Source organism: Balearica regulorum, chromosome 2 (assembly GCF_011004875.1).
Source record: "Balearica regulorum gibbericeps isolate bBalReg1 chromosome 2, bBalReg1.pri, whole genome shotgun sequence".
Lineage (NCBI taxonomy): Eukaryota > Metazoa > Chordata > Aves > Gruiformes > Gruidae > Balearica > Balearica regulorum.
Window position 1 is genome coordinate 152,215,881 of NC_046185.1, and position 16,072 is coordinate 152,231,952.

The following is a 16,072-nucleotide window of genomic DNA, read 5'->3' on the forward strand; positions in this document are numbered from 1 at the left end:
ATCTTCTATTTATGTTGGTTCTAACCTCTTCAATTCCTATTCCCATCTGAATTCCTACCCCATTTTCACTGATATTTACTGTATTGGCCATTTGTTGTCTGAGTAAATTTTAAGTAAGGAGCAGTTTTAATGGTAATGGCCTATGGGTTTTCACAGGTTGTTTTATGTTAGTGAGAAACTACACACTTGGGGTAATGTTATCCTCTGTCTTAGCCAGCCAGGAAAAGCTTTGGAAAATGCAGTAAGTTATTTTGCCCATCTTCCTCATACTGGAAGTGACCCAGTGCTGTGTAGGTGTGAGGTTTTGTTTGTTTGTTTGTTTTAAACATCTGTTTTGGACAATTCTTGACAGCACAGAATGAAAATCTTACTGTGTGAGTCTGGTTTACCAAAGCACTTTTGGCTTCTGGTACTCTTCCAGGAACTGCTTATACATATATTAAGAAAATTATTGTCCTTAGCTTTCCTCAGATCTTTCTGTCTTCTCACAAATCAATACTACTATATCATAATTTCATTGCAATCATCTCATTTGTTTACAGAAACATGTAATCCTGTCTCCCTAAACATAACAGAAACAATGACGAGACAACTTCTTTGTTCACTTACACTAGTGAGCTTTGTCTTGCTTGCTATCAGGCTTGCTGCTTTCAACACAGACTCTAAAATAGCTACCCTTGCATTTTCAGTGAAGAAAAAAAACCCCTTCTCCAGGTAGGTTGATTAACTTGTCTGAATCCTGACCATGTGTTTTTAATGCCTCAGGTGGTATCTGAGAACTGTCTAAAGTTGTTTCAGGATACAGAGGCCTCATTATTTCACGCCTTGAACCTGAAAGAGTGTAGTTGGCACATCTGTAATTTAAACTAGATCTGTGGTAATTGTCTTTTGGATCAAAGGCAGCTGACAATAGATATTGGCTACTTTCAGGGTAATACTTCACTTGCCAATAGTGAAAAATGCCACCTTTACAATTCACAGTCGAATTTTTGCTGTGGTTTTTCTTTCTCTATTGAAAAACTTAGTATCCTTTTATTGCCAGATCAACAAAGATTGCTTTCCCATTTATATTCTTTACTTTGAGCTATAAGGCTCCTTTCATTTTGATTGTGCAAATCCAAGGAGCTAGGAAAAGCTTTTTTGTTAATAGCAGCACACTGGGCAATCATACCATAGTAAAGTCGATTAAAGAAAATACGTGTCTTTAAATTATATTGCAAAACAAAAAATGAATTTGATTCAACTATAATAATTTTATACTTGGGAAAATTTCCTGAAGTTCAGAAGAATTTCAGGAGTCTGTTTGTTGACCCAATTAAATTATCATGACCCAGGTTACGAAGCCTTTGATTAATAATCGGCTTTGATCAGTGTTTTGTCAGAAGAGTTTATCATAATTGCTCTGAAAGCAATTATTGTATGTTGTTCAATGTACTGCTTTTAGAATTCTTCACTAACAGCTTCAGGTTCTTGTCCTTGTAGCTTTTTACTAGAACATCAAATGATATAGTAGAGCGTAATTATATGGTTATTGCTAGATCAACAATCAGATATGTTGAATGTCATGTGCAAATTATTTTTTACTGTAAATTAACTATTTGCCTTTAAGGAAAAGAATACATTTTAGACATTACTAATCAGTTGACTCTTGATTAGCAATGATATATATTTTCTGTAATGAGTCTAGTTTTTAACTTGTAGGGCCACATCAGGCTTCTGTCATCTTGTTTTCAGAGGTGCCACAAACTTCTTTGATTTGTTCAGCTTGTGGGGCCATTGCGGAGCTGGCTGGAACCAGCGATGTCCAGCACAGAGCATCCTCTGATCTTCCACAGAGAGCACCCCTGCAGCCTCCCTGTGCCCCCTCTGCCCCTACCAAAACCTTGCAATTTACACACAATACAAAGAAATTTTCCCTTAATATAGTTACTGCTAACATTAATTTTCTTGCAGATCATAAACACAGTGGAAAATATTTATAAGTTGAAGTGAAACGAGGCACATGAAGACTCAAGTATATGTGTGGTGACTTTTTGATAAACTAGAGATTTAAAAATGCATATTACTTAGAACTTTAATATTGCTTTAAATTACAGTTCTGATAGTATACTTAGCTCATAAGGCTACTAAATTTTTACTAATATAAATATTTTTTGATAAAATTACGAACATGAGTGTAAGTGATCTGGATCCTAAGTCATAGGGCTATAAACTGCAAATTAGAAACAACAAATTACTGTCTACTATTTTTCTGTGAATGCATTTTTCATTATCATCATCAGCTTACGAACATCACAATGTTAAACTAGAATATAGTGTATTTTATTTATGGCTTATGTAGTATTTGAGTACCTTACAAATATTAATTGAATGTTGCCACATCTCTGTGAAGTAGGAGACTGTTATATTCATTTTACAGATAGGGAAACTGAGGTATGGAGAGCTTATGTGAATTACCTACGGTCACTTAGCAGATCTGAGACAGCACAGATCTTTAATATAGGATCACTTAATCTCTGCAACAGCATAGCTGTTATTTTTACTTGAGGACAGGTATAGATTAGTGTCAGTTTATGTTCAGATATTAATCTCTACTGATCCATTTACCTACAAAACTGTTTCAAGCCAAATTAAAATATGTCTCTACTTCAGGCAAAGCTGTCTGTTGCTTGCATTGCTGTAAAACCTAATCTAGATGTTTTAAAATAAATTTGTTTGTCAAGGCCTTGCTGTAATTGGTACATCTACACTACAATTTTCACTTACCAAAGCAGCATCATGTCACATTGAAATGATCTTTTTTTTTTTTTTTTTTTTTTTTTTAACTGACATTTGCCAACTCTGAAAGAATTACGAGGCGGGTGGCTTAGATTCAAAAGATAAACATGAAAGAATCACAGTGTCTGATAGACTATCTTCATATATCAAATTAATGTTTGCAAGCAAGAGGGAAAGAAAATCCTGGAGGAAAAGTTGCAAGAGCAGTACAAGTACTGATTTAGGAAATGTATTTTTGTGGATATATGTATTTTTTACTTTCCTATTATGTTGGGAAAATAATCGGTTTGTAATGTTCAGTTTTAGAAGAAAAAAAAAGTTATACAATTCTATCTAAAAAGCTTGTTTCTGTGGAATTCATTATCCTCAGTAGTATGAACTACAATTTATTTAATTTTAAGAGCATATGCTAGCAGGTTCTAAATGAAACTTAACAACTGCCATTTTAGTTTAGATCACTCCTGTGTTAGTTTGGTATCCTTAAGAAATTATAATAATATCAGATGTTTTCAGGAAAGAAAACAGAATTTTTCCAAAATATCTTGCAGTTGGATGTGAGTGTGTCTGGGATAAGGCAATGGAAGAAATATCTGGGTTTTGGGAAGAAATACTCAAGGAAGGGTGATTAGCCTTTATTTCCCTTTAATTTGCCCTATTTTTGGTTTGAGTTTCTTTTTAAATGCCTTTCTTACAAGGAATAACATTTCTTAAATTTGGGAAATGAAAAGGAGAAATTCCTAGAGGGTGGCAAAATCACTGTAGTGGACTTTTTTAGTACTTTTCAAAGAAAAGGGACACTTAGCATGAGATTAATTTCACTTAACATTCGAGGTCTGTCACAGACATTTGTATCAGAGCTTGTCTACAAATTGTTTTTATAGTTAACAGAGATAATCAGGCATTTCTAATTTGTCTTTCCTAGCTGTTATTTTAAACTTCCATTTTGTAATTTGTATAATTCTTTTTAGGGAAGGCGTTACATTTTAATGTATTAAACAAATTTTAACTTAAAACTAGGGGAACTTTAAACTCTTGGGGAAAATTTTCAGTAATTTCTTACAAAAGCTTAATTCAGCTTTTCTATATTCAGTTCATTGCTATTTGAACAGCTTTAAATAATGGTTTAACCACTTGTTATATATTACTTCTATATTTAAAGGTGCTTTCCTGTAGCTGTGCTACAAATATTTAAGTGTATATTTGACTTGAAGCTTAAGGAAGCATTTAAATGCATTGAAGTGAACCCAAACAGCAACATAATTTTAATGCAAATATGTTTTCAATGTATACTTTAATGGGAAGCTGAAAATGCTAACAAGCAACTCACAAACTTAGCAATATCTATTCATATTCAAGACACAAGGTAGGCACATCAGTTATAAAAATGCAGAAGAGGATAATATTGATGTTTCTGACACTGCTATGAAAAAAATGCTGAAGATACATCTAACAAAGGCTAAAAAATAACTTAAAGTGAAGGTAATGGAGAAGACCGTACGGTGTTACCATCGATGTCCATTACAGAAGCTGATGAATTAGTATAGAAATTGGTAGTAGTGAATCAAGGGAAACAAGCAATAAACAAAAGTCCTGCAGAAATGGAAGAAACTGAAGAAGTTGCAGCACCATCTCAAGAAGAAGATGTTAAACTATGAAAAAAAGGATTAGCGGAGAGAAAGCAGCGTAACAATCCTGGGATTTCAGCAAGCAATTTAAAAGAAAAAGATGACGTTCAGGAGTAAGGAGAATCGGATAAACATAAGGAATTAGTTCTCATCATTGAAAAGACTCCAAGACTTGCGACTTATCTTCTGAACATGAAAACATGCAATATTCTTCTAAACATACTGATGAGAAGCCAACATCGTTATCTGATAACACCCAGCAAGATTTGTTTGCAAGAGCAAACAGAAAATCAGAGTTATTGTGTATTCCTTTTTGTTACATTTATGTTTATTTTTTTTTCAAGGCAGGATGAATTGATGGAAAATCCAACTCCATTTACAGTTAAGATTTCTTTTTCAAGAACGATCATTATAAATTGCAGTATTGATATTAAGCATATTCATTAACCTTGGAGACCTGTCTGTTATTTGTTGGGCAGAACTAGTCCTGAGCTGGAGGAGGAACAGCACAGGAGACATTGTGTTCTTATCTGCTCGCACACAAGCCTGGGGTGCTTGTAATAGCAGCAGTACTAGACTGCACATAGAGATGTTATTCTGAAAGTGTTGGCTTACGTTCTCCTTTATGAGGTTAGGCAGACTGAAGTGTTCCATACTTGCATCCTGTTTACCTCTGTTTATCCTCAATGACCTTTCTACTTGCCTGTCAGTTAATGAAATTCCAGCTCAGTCTTGACCCTGAGGAAATTAGGGATCCAAATGAAGAGTGAGCATGCTTCTCAGTGGGAGGTGTGACTCAGACTTTAGGGAGGACTGAATCTGTCTCTCTGCCTTTGACCCAAGTCTTACTGAGAAGTGGCTCATGCAACCTAACTGGTGTTGCTAATAAATGCAGATTGGGACATTCTGATGGTTTGGGAAATCACCAGCTAGCCCACAGTGGCCTTGCCCCAGTGAGTTGCCTGCTGATCAAGGACTGCTGAAGCGCCATGGGATTTTCTTTCTCTGTGTGCAAGTGTTCTCTCTATCCAAATTATGCTTGATGCTGAGTCATTTCAGATAGAGCATGCTATAATGTTGGCAAGGAGGTACGATTCTTCTGGGACTCAAAACCTTCTCTGAACAGAAGGAAGCTTACCATAGCATTCATGACTCAGCCTGATACCAGAAACTCAGGGTGCCGGAACATGTCACTGACAAGTAAGTATCTCATCTTATTCCTGCAGTTTTAGTAGTACTAGTTCTTCCAGGGATGCCCTTCTTCCAGGGTGTCCCTAACTGTCTACGTAGTAATGGCTTAGGTGGCCCTTTCTGGAGGATTAATGTGGCCCATATAGATAGGGGGTGATGAACTAGGATCACAGGTGAGCAACAGTCACCGAGGACATGTCAAGCACAAACCCCCGTATTCAGGCTATGGGCCCATTCATATGTTGTGTGGGAGGCAAATGAATGGTGAATGTGGTATGTATTTACGTGTGGGCTGACAGGGTCATACCTCCTTTCCTTAGAGGCATCAACACAGTCAGTGCACTCTGAAGGATTCTAGGCTTAAATGGACTTGTCTCAGTTGGCCCATAGTTTGTTCCTCACTGTGAATGATAAAGATAGCATCAAAATACTCTAAATGACTATTGCCATGGTCTTACTGACTTTCATTAGCAGTGTAGCTTCATTTTGGGTAATAATCTAGTTTAAAAGTGTTATTTCTTTCCAAGTGTTCAGTAATGCTAAAAACAGTTATACCAAAAGTAGACTTGATTTTTTTTCTCACCTGCATCACATTTCTCCTTAAAACCATCAAGAACAATTAGTACCCAAGTCTTTAAATATACAAGAAGATTCACCCTAACTAATCTCAGAAAGACAAAACTGCTGCATCTGCACTCCAGTTCTTTTGCTTTTACAGGACTGATTCATACAATATTTTTAAACTCAAGTTATTAAAATTATTATTTATAAAGATGGATAAACATTATTATCCACTTGCTGCAGATGAAATCTGTGATACAAGGAGGTAATGATTTTGCCAGGATCTCACAGGTAGTACTTTAGGTTCTGCCACAAAAGTACATTATGTCAGTATGATTTACAGCATCTCTAATGATTGTTCTGAGCTATGTCAGCATTTAGCGGTTGTTTTATTTCTTTCCTCTCCATCTGAATAGAAAGCCTTCTATTTCAGTCATGTAAATTCTAAATCCATCCAGTTTTCAGGCAGGTTTTCTTTATATTCTTGAAAAAAATAGTGCTTCTGAAGGAGGAGGGGATGGGATGGGATACTTGTGCTTGTCATTTTCCAAAGAAGAGTCATACATTTCTAAGACTCTTTTTTTTTTTTTTTTTTTTGGCTAATACAGTATCAGGAATCAAACATGACAAATCCCTTTGTTTTACAGGAAATAGATAGAATCTCAGTATAGGAAAAAATGATCAAATTACTTAGTTCAGTCCAGCTACTGCAAGAAGGATGTATTTTTCTGGTGTTTTTTAGCCTGAAGGAGCTAGATGCTAGTGTTTTTCAGTGTGCCTTGGAGATTAGTCAGAGTTCAGTGTAGTAGTAAAAAGCAGAATGAGTAAACTTTTTTTTTTAAAAAATATAGGTCATTTCAGACTGCAGCCTTACAAATCATTGCAGCAGTACAACCGAGAAGGCAGTGAACTATAGTGTGCTGGAGGGAATACTGGCTGGGAGTCTGGTATGGTAGAAACTTAAAATCAGTTTTGATGCCAAATAAAATATACCAGTGAACCTCAGTCCAAATAACAATAGATGATAGAAGAAATAACTAAAAACTCTGAAATATTTATTTTCCAAGCTGTTGATCACCATAGTACCTGCAAATTTACATTGCATTTTGTCTGTTCCAATCTTCAAGTCTGTTTTGTGAACTTAATATAGTAGTAAAATATTTCAGAAGAAGAAATAGAGACAAATGAGGACAGAGTTTATTTAATTCCCATATATGCTGGACAGGTGAATTTATAATTTTTTATTACTACAGTATTGCTGTGTTAGTGCTGTCTACATGTTAGCAATTAACACTTAGGATAGTTTCATTCAGTAAGAAAATGGTCATTTGTAACCTGAACTGCAGCTGTTTAAACTTGGAGAAATTGATTGCAGGAGAAGAGATTCTGTTGTTTTCTTCCTTGTCCTGTTCTTTTTTCAGTTTTGTGAAATTACCAGCATTGTAAAATGTTTCACTTCAATATTTCTCATTGTTTTGGGGGATGAACATACAAACATAAAGGAACTGAATCAAGATTAAAAGGTGAAAGAAAGTGTTTCCCGTATTTCCAAAATAATCCAGTGGCTCTTGGGTACTCCTAGTTCCCGTATTTGAATGTATTCATGAGTTTTGCTTCCTTAAATGATAATGAAGCTAATAACCCTTTCATAAATTAACGGTCAGCAGTTGAACACAGCAGGTTTGGCTTTTGTGGACTTTTACATTAAAAGATTTTCTGTCTGGGATTTGATCAGTTCTACATGAGAGAAGTAGCACAGAGACTGTAGTGGAATGTATTTGAGTGTTATATTATGCTTAGAATACATTACCGTATTCTGATTTGAGAGCAGTCTACAAGAATCTCATGAGGTGATAAGGAGGTAAAAACCTAACACAGAAATTGGAATATATAAGATTATCCTGTGAAAGTGTTAAAATGTAATCAATAGTATGTTATGGTTGCTAGCCATATGGAAATGATGAATATGATTCTAAAGGGTTTTCTGGCAGCAGCAGTAATCTACAGCAAACCTCTAGCATGTCTGCTTTTCTTTGTACTTCGGCATAGGACACAGTCTCTCCAGCACTACTGCATGAGAAATCACTTTTTCGTCCAGCACTGTTCCTATAGTTCTGCAGTTCGAAACACATACCTTCTAAGGCTCCTCACAAAGAGAATATATATTCAGCAGTTTTCCAAATATTGAAGAATTTCTTTTAAATTATCAGCTGCCAGCATTTCATTGGTTTGATATCAGACTTTTTCAGTCTTGAAAAAGTTGATGTAAAAAGTGAAGATGGAACTCCCTTTCTGTTTAAGGTTCTGTTAATTTGATGAGAAAATCAAAATGAGAAAAAAGGGGGGGAAATTATTCCATTCATCTGTTAAGAAATTAGTTTTAGTAAATTAACTAGTTACTCCTGAGTTCTTAAAGATAACTCATTAATTTATAGTTTGAATGAGTTTATTCAGGACTTGGATATGTTAAAATAAGAACATTTATCAGTTGACTACTGTTGTAATAATAGCAAACAATGTAACATGATGCTATTATTTTTCATTATAGAATGTAACTTTGGAAACTGTCTTACCTGAAGAAGTAAATCTTTCATGGACTCTATAAAGAAGTATTAGATGTTAAAGATAAATCTTTTCTTTTGAAAGAAGAGAAAAGAATCTGATTGTAACTAGTGCCATCATGCCAAAGAGTGCCAGAGACCTTGGAACATGCTTCCCAAATCCAGTATTTTAACAGTACTGAGAAGCTTTTCTCTCTGATACACTGGGAATTTGTTATACCAATGAACATATTTCTGACTGAGTTGATGATATATAAAACACATTCAGTCATGCTGACATGCAGAAAGTACAGATTTTAAATAATTTGAAAACATAATATATGATGAATAATTTATGAACATTTATATGCATTAATGTGTTCTGCTATTAAAAATATTTTTGCTGCATGGGGAATATTTACACAAGTAAAGCTTTTATTTTTGTAATAGTTTTCAAATTAGGAGCGTATGCCACAAGTAGAAAATAACCATGATTACATTAGATCCAGACAAACAATAATGTAGGATCTCTATAATGACAATGATTATTTTCAAAGTGACTCCACAAATTATTATGGATTATTTTCTGTGGCAGTCAGTCTTCCTTGAATGACTAGATCATGTCATCTTAATTGATAAATACCAGAACTTGCAGGTTGCGAGGAGAAATAAGACACATCTGGCCTTGCTGAGGTTTCTGATGCCATTCCTGGAATGACTCTCAGCCTTACATGCTCATTATTTATGTGTTAAAAAGTATGACAACATAAGCACATTTTTTAAATTCTACAGATGAATGAAATCATCTCGTCTGATATTTAGCCAAGAGAACTGGAGTTTGTGCATGTATGTTTACCATCTTTTTAGGCAGAAAAGGACATTGTTCAGATGCTGCACTGATGTTTCCATATTGGCAATTGTGTTGGTTTTGCGTGGCAAGGTTTCGGTAGCGAGGGGGGGGCTACAGGGGTGGCTTCTGTGAGAAGCTGCCAGAAGCTTCCCCTGTGTCTGATAGAGCCAATGCCAGCCGGCTCCAAGATGGACCCGCCGCTGGCCAAGGCCAAGCCCATCAGCGCCTCTGTGATAACATATTTAAGAAGGGGGAAAAAAAGAGAGAGCTTTTTTGCAGCCAGGGAGAGGAGTGAGAAGATGTAAGAAACTCTGCAGACACCCAGGTCAGTGAAGAAGGAGGGGCAGGAGGTGCTCCAGGCGCCAGAGCAGAGATTCCCCTGCAGCCCGTGGTGAAGACCATGGTGAAGCAGGCTGTCCCCCTGCAGCCCATGGAGGAAGGACGAGGGGGTGTAGAGATTCCACCTGCAGCCCGTGGAGGACCCCACGCCAGAGCAGGTGGAGGCACCTGAAGGAGGCTGTGGCCCCGGGGGAAGCCCACACTGGAGCAAGTTCCTGGCAGGACCTGTGGACCCCTGGAGAGAGGAGCCCACACCAGAGCAGGTTTGCTGGCAGGACTTGTGACCCCGTGGGGGACCCACGCTGGAGCAGTTTGCTCCTGAAGGTCTGCACCCCATGGGAGAGACCCACGCTGGAGCAGTTCGTGAAGGACTGTAGCCCGTGGAAGGACTCACGCTGGAGAAGATCGTGAAGGACTGTCTCCCGTGAGAGGGACTCCATGCTGGAGCAGGGGAACGATGAGAGGAGTCCTCCCCCTGAGGATGAAGAAGCGGCAGAAACACCGTGCGATGAACTGACCGTAACCCCCATTCCCCGTCCCCCTGTGCCGCTGGGGTGGACAGAGGTTGAAGCAGGGAGTGAAGTTGAGCCTGGGAAGATGGGAGGGGTGGGGGGAGGTGTTTTAAGATTTGGTTTTATTTCTCATTCCTCTACTCTGTTTTGCTTAGTAATAAACTAGATGAATTCCCTCTCTAAGTTCGGTCTGTTTTGCTCATGATGATAATTAGAGAATGACCTCTCCCCGTCCTTATCTCGACCCATAAGTTTTTTGCGTTGTACTTTTTCCTCCCCTGTCTGGTGAACGAGGGGAGTGATAGAGCAGCTCTGGTGGGCACCTGGCCCTCAGCCAGGGTCAACCCACCACAGCAATTCATTTACTTCTTAACCTTTTGCAAACCTGTTCATCCCTGTCCCCTGAGCCTTCAGTTTTTGCTTCTGTAAAAAGAGTAATGATTTTTATGTCTTCGGATACCTTTGCATCGTTGGGTACATATTCTTATCTTGGTAATAAGTTTGTTACAAAGTAATAACACTTACTACTTATATTTAGCTAAATACATAACAACAGAAATACTATGTGTATTAATCCTTTTTTGATCTTTAGATTACAGTAAACATAATCCTGAATGTGTTTTACAGTAGTGGTGCTATTTTAAAGCTTCATTACATTAACAGGAGAGAATGCAGTGGCTTTAATATAATAATCAAGGCTGTAATGTATTATGCATTTATATATAAAATACTATAGTCCAAAAAGATCACAGTGTTAAATATAGAACATAGTTTTAAAGTAAAATATGTTACTCTGTTTCTGTGTCCTAGATTAAGACCTATGTGTTCTCCTAAAGTCACTTTTTGCTTGTGTCAGATTCCCAATGCGATAGAACTTCTATTAAGTGGTGAAAGATGTCCATTAATAAATTGAGTGAAATGCAACAAGCATCAACACTTTCACCAGCAGAAGCGGGCCTGAAAACTGCTAAGTGGAAAGATAATTGTGTAGGGGCCTGGTAAGAGAACATTAAAGATTTCCTGAAGATGTTAACAGTCTGCCCTCAGTGAAGTGGTTTTTTTTCCCCCAACTGTTACTAAAACTTGACCAACTCCATAAAATTTTAAGTTTGTGCCAGTTCCTCATCTGTCTGTATAAAATAGCTAATGAAGAGGAGATAATAAAGGATGAGGTAAAGATATTCTACAGCAAAATCTAAAGTCTTTGTGTGGGGACAAAACTACCTACATCTGTGCAATGCATGTGCTTTTCAAAATGGGCCAAAATTCTGCTGTGTGGACTGGTACGTACATTGTCTTCATCGCTGAATGAAACTGCGTGGCATGCACATACCCGCAGCAAGAAATGCAATAAAGTCTAATTCTTAGAGTTCTAGAAAGTTTGCTTTACTTTTTTTTTTAGAAAATACCATGTGCCAGTTTCTAGAGGAAAAACATTAGACACTGTTTAGATGTTTTGTCTATTGAACATCTTTCTGAGTAGCTTTTATCCTTACATAGCGAAGAAAACAGTTGAGCTTTTGCACAGTGTGCTTGCTAAGCTGTCATCAGGTATAGGAGATCTGAAAGACAAAGAAGCTTTTGAAGATAGTGAAACGGACAGAAATCTAGTAAATGCAGAATAAATGTGGAGACCTGTGTTCTATTATTTAGGTCCCTGTCTAATTTATTCCAACACCTCATATGCACTTATTCAGGAGGTGTTGCTGCTCTTGTAACTCCTGGTCTCAAGATGAAGAAACAGACATTGAGTGAAAGTTACTGGAGACACCATGAAAAGTAGAACCATTTTAAGAGGAACTTAAATGCAAATAGGCTAAAAGACTTTACATTATTTGATATCTAGATGACAGACTGCCAAAGAAATTAAACGAGACTGGGAATACTGGCAGAATGTACGAAATGTAAATAAGCATGAAGCTTAATGGGAGAATACGTTATGAGGGAACTGTAGAGCTATACAGAAGAACAGGAAGAATATTTATGCACAAATGCATGAAGCTGTGTGTGAGCTAATACATCCTGCCAGGAAGCTCAGTACCACTGTTGCTGGTGTTATTTCACTAGTGCTAATTGACTTCTGTCAATACCTGGCTAATTTAAAACTAGCTCAGATACTTCTTCAACTTGGGAACTAGGTATAGTTTACCTAATACAGAATTTAATTTATTATTTTTTTAAAGATGTATATGTTACATGGACACTTAAAAGTAATACTGAAAAATGTAAATTTGATGTTGAAGAGAACTGGGAGCTGGTGGAAGAATTCAGATGGGATAGTGTTGAGGCAAGGGTATCACATGAACAAATTGAAAGGGTTTATATAAGGGTTTTATAACATTTTATAAGGACTGAAAGGAGGCCAATTCTGTTTGGACAAACATGGAAAGCAGATGTTGAGTAGAGCTGGATCCCAAAATGGCACATGTGGGGTTTTTTATTAAAGCAAAGTGAGGGAAATCTTAGAAAGTCTCCTGAAATTATGCACCTAAGTATCCAGAAAGTTTGTTTTGGACAGTAAAGATACGGCAAGTTTTTGGAAAGAAAGATATTAGCTTTTTTTCACAAGTTTAGTTAAAGCTGCTAAAACCTTGAAATGACATAATTTCAGAGAAGGACAGATGGAGAATATTACTAGAAGAACAATTAATGATGCCGAACTTGATTTGTTAGTCATCAGCATGGAGAGGATAACCGAAGATGTGTCAGCTGATGAAATTGCTTGGAGAGAGAACATAATGTAAGACGAGCAGAAGGGTACAGACACTGCCCTGGGGAATAACCAGAGAGCGGGGAAAGAGTGAAAAGGCTCATCAAAAGATGAAACAAAAGAACAGTCTTGAAGAGAACGATCTTGAAGAGAAACGATCTTTAAGCCCAGTGTGTGTAAAATGCCAGGAAGGCAAGAATGATCAATGGCATCAAAAATAGGAAGAAGGCAAAAGAGAAAGAAGAGATGGGAGATGAAGGACAGTGAGATTATGTACATCAGGGAGCAGCAAGAGTAGGCTGCTCCACAAGGGAAGGCCACCTGGGAGATGCCGATGACAGCAAAACAGTCAGGGTCAGCATCTTCACTGATGAGGGCAGAGTCCCACAGTAGCTGGGCAAGCAGCGTTGGTCTGCGTATGGAAATTAGGATCACCTAACAGTCCAGACCACAAGACAAGTCCAAAATAATGAGACATAACGTGAAGTCAAGTCAGCATGTCAGGGTCAGAATCAGGGCTGAGGACAGCAACCAGGTTCAGCCAACAGTCCAGTGACTATCAGGCAAATCCATCATGACAATGCAAGTCCAAAGTGAAGCCAGGAAATCAAGTCAGCAGGTCAAGATCAGTGAGGTTCATGGCCACGCAAGGGCAGGCCTACAACACAGCTCAGGCAAGGGCCTGAATGCTCCCAAGCCAAGGAGAAGAGACTCTCCTGTCACAACTTCTTCTCACAACAGTGTTCTCCCTGGATTACCAAGCTGCATGATACCAGCGTTGTCCTTGACCACGGGCAGCTGAGCCCTAGCAGGGGGAACAGGTTGCACTCAGGGCCCAGGTGATTCATACTATTCAATCACTTATGGTGCAGTTAACGAGAAGTTTGTGATTGGTTTAATTAGGGTCAGGAACTCATCCCCAGTCCTATGTCTGACCATAATTCCTTCTTGCTACTGTAATGTGTTACATGGGAAAATAAGATATTGTGATCCAGAGGCTAGAATGAGAATCACAGTTACATTGTGATACAAAGAGATAATCTTTGTTTTGTGGGGCTGCAATCTAAAATGTTACACATTCAGGAGGGCAGGGCTAACTAGATAATAAAAATGCCATTGGTTTTCATTCCTTATGCACTTTTAAATTTTGGTATTACTTACATATGAGCAAATGACAATGCTTTCTTTTCAAGGCTTAGAAATTTCTTTTAAACATTACTTCAGTGTAGGCTAATTATTATATCATGGATGTTATTTCCAATACAAGGTAAATTTTAAGTTCAAATCCATCCAATAGGATTACATTTTTAAAAGAAATATATGAATGTATTTTTCCAACTAATGACTGATATTTTGCACCTACTGTAGATAATAGACTAAATGAGCTACCAAACCAGAGAAGGCTTCTTGCAATTTTGGAATCAAATCTGTAAGACCTGCAGGAAATGCTGGCTCTGGCAGCTCGCCGAACAGGCAGCAGGAACGGTAGGAACACCGCTGAAGTCTGATACCGCATTAGTTATTCACCAACAGTTTTGTGTGGCCACAGAGTAGAATCACTGAGACATTCATATCTTCCAGGAGTAAGAGCACAGGATTGGCTTTCTATAAACATGGAAATGATTTTAGCAAATTTTAATGTTTAGGATTCTTTTGCTTGAGACTTATGTAAAAAAAGTAAGAAGTTGAAGGGAATATCTATGTTCTCATAGGTGAAAATGGTCATTGACCAAAGTTCTGACACCGGGGAGTGATATTTTAGGTGGACTGACTGCTACAATTGTTAAATACATTTTAAATGACTGATAACTTAGGAGCATAATAGTTGAATATGCATAAAAATATACTTCCGATCCATGTCTGCAATACTAGATTGTCACTATAATTGGAAAGTGTTATCAAAGGTGTAAGTTTCAGCAGGCAGGAATTACTTGCTTTTATTCTTTAAGCTGTACAGAGAGAGTGTTACATACCTGCATTATATCTTGTGTGATATTCCACAACAGTTTATAGAATGGTTTCATGCTTCAATTTAAATATTTAAAAAAACCCCCCAAACTTTGAGTAATTACTGTGTCTAATACTTAGTATACTGTATTTACTGTGAGAATACAAAGGCAACTTCTCAACAATAAACACTGTAGCTTCACATCTTCTATTACAAGAGCTTGTAAAACTTTAAATTGACCAATGTATCTGTCATTTTCTATAGAGAGGAGAGGATATGAGCTAAAAAAGATTTTAGCTGCAAGTTTGGAAGCAAAACTGAAAGACCTGCAGGAAGTGGAAACTTCTGTAGCAGATCACCTGGGTCAATGTGGGTCTGCGGGTGAGACCCTTTGTCACATTCATCTGTATGCACGATCAGTAAAAATTGGGACTTTGGTAGACAGTCCTAGGACAGATGCCTAAATATGTCATTTTGTACTGAAAATATATGTTATTATCATTTGTGTCTGGTTTGGAATATGTTAGATGATTATATTTCTTAGTCATAGAAGAAAAGTGAACAAATATTCTGAACAGATCTGTACACTATAAAAGATAATTAGCCTTAAGTGTCTTCTGCCCTCTTGAGCTCTGTGAATCGATGGTGTACTCCAACCACTGCAGCGTATTGTACTTGCCCGCACCCAGGGGAGGGCTCAGTGCTGTGGATCCTGAACGGATGAAGGTACCACTAAAGTGCCAATGAAAGGCAATAATTGACACAAAATTTTATATTTAGTATTTCTTATTTGCTGCCTGCAGATAGTGCTTCAAACAGGAACACAGCATCATCACATTTTAGTTTGGGAATTACATTGGCTGGCACTTGGTTCGTTAAGGACAACAGGTGGATTTCCCTTTCTTTCACACGTGCTCTGGCTCCTCCTTCCCCTGTGTGCTGCTTCCCCACCTCCGGCACGCTCCTGGCCGCTCTGTTCATTCCTTGCTCTGAAACTGCACACCCGCCTCGTTACACA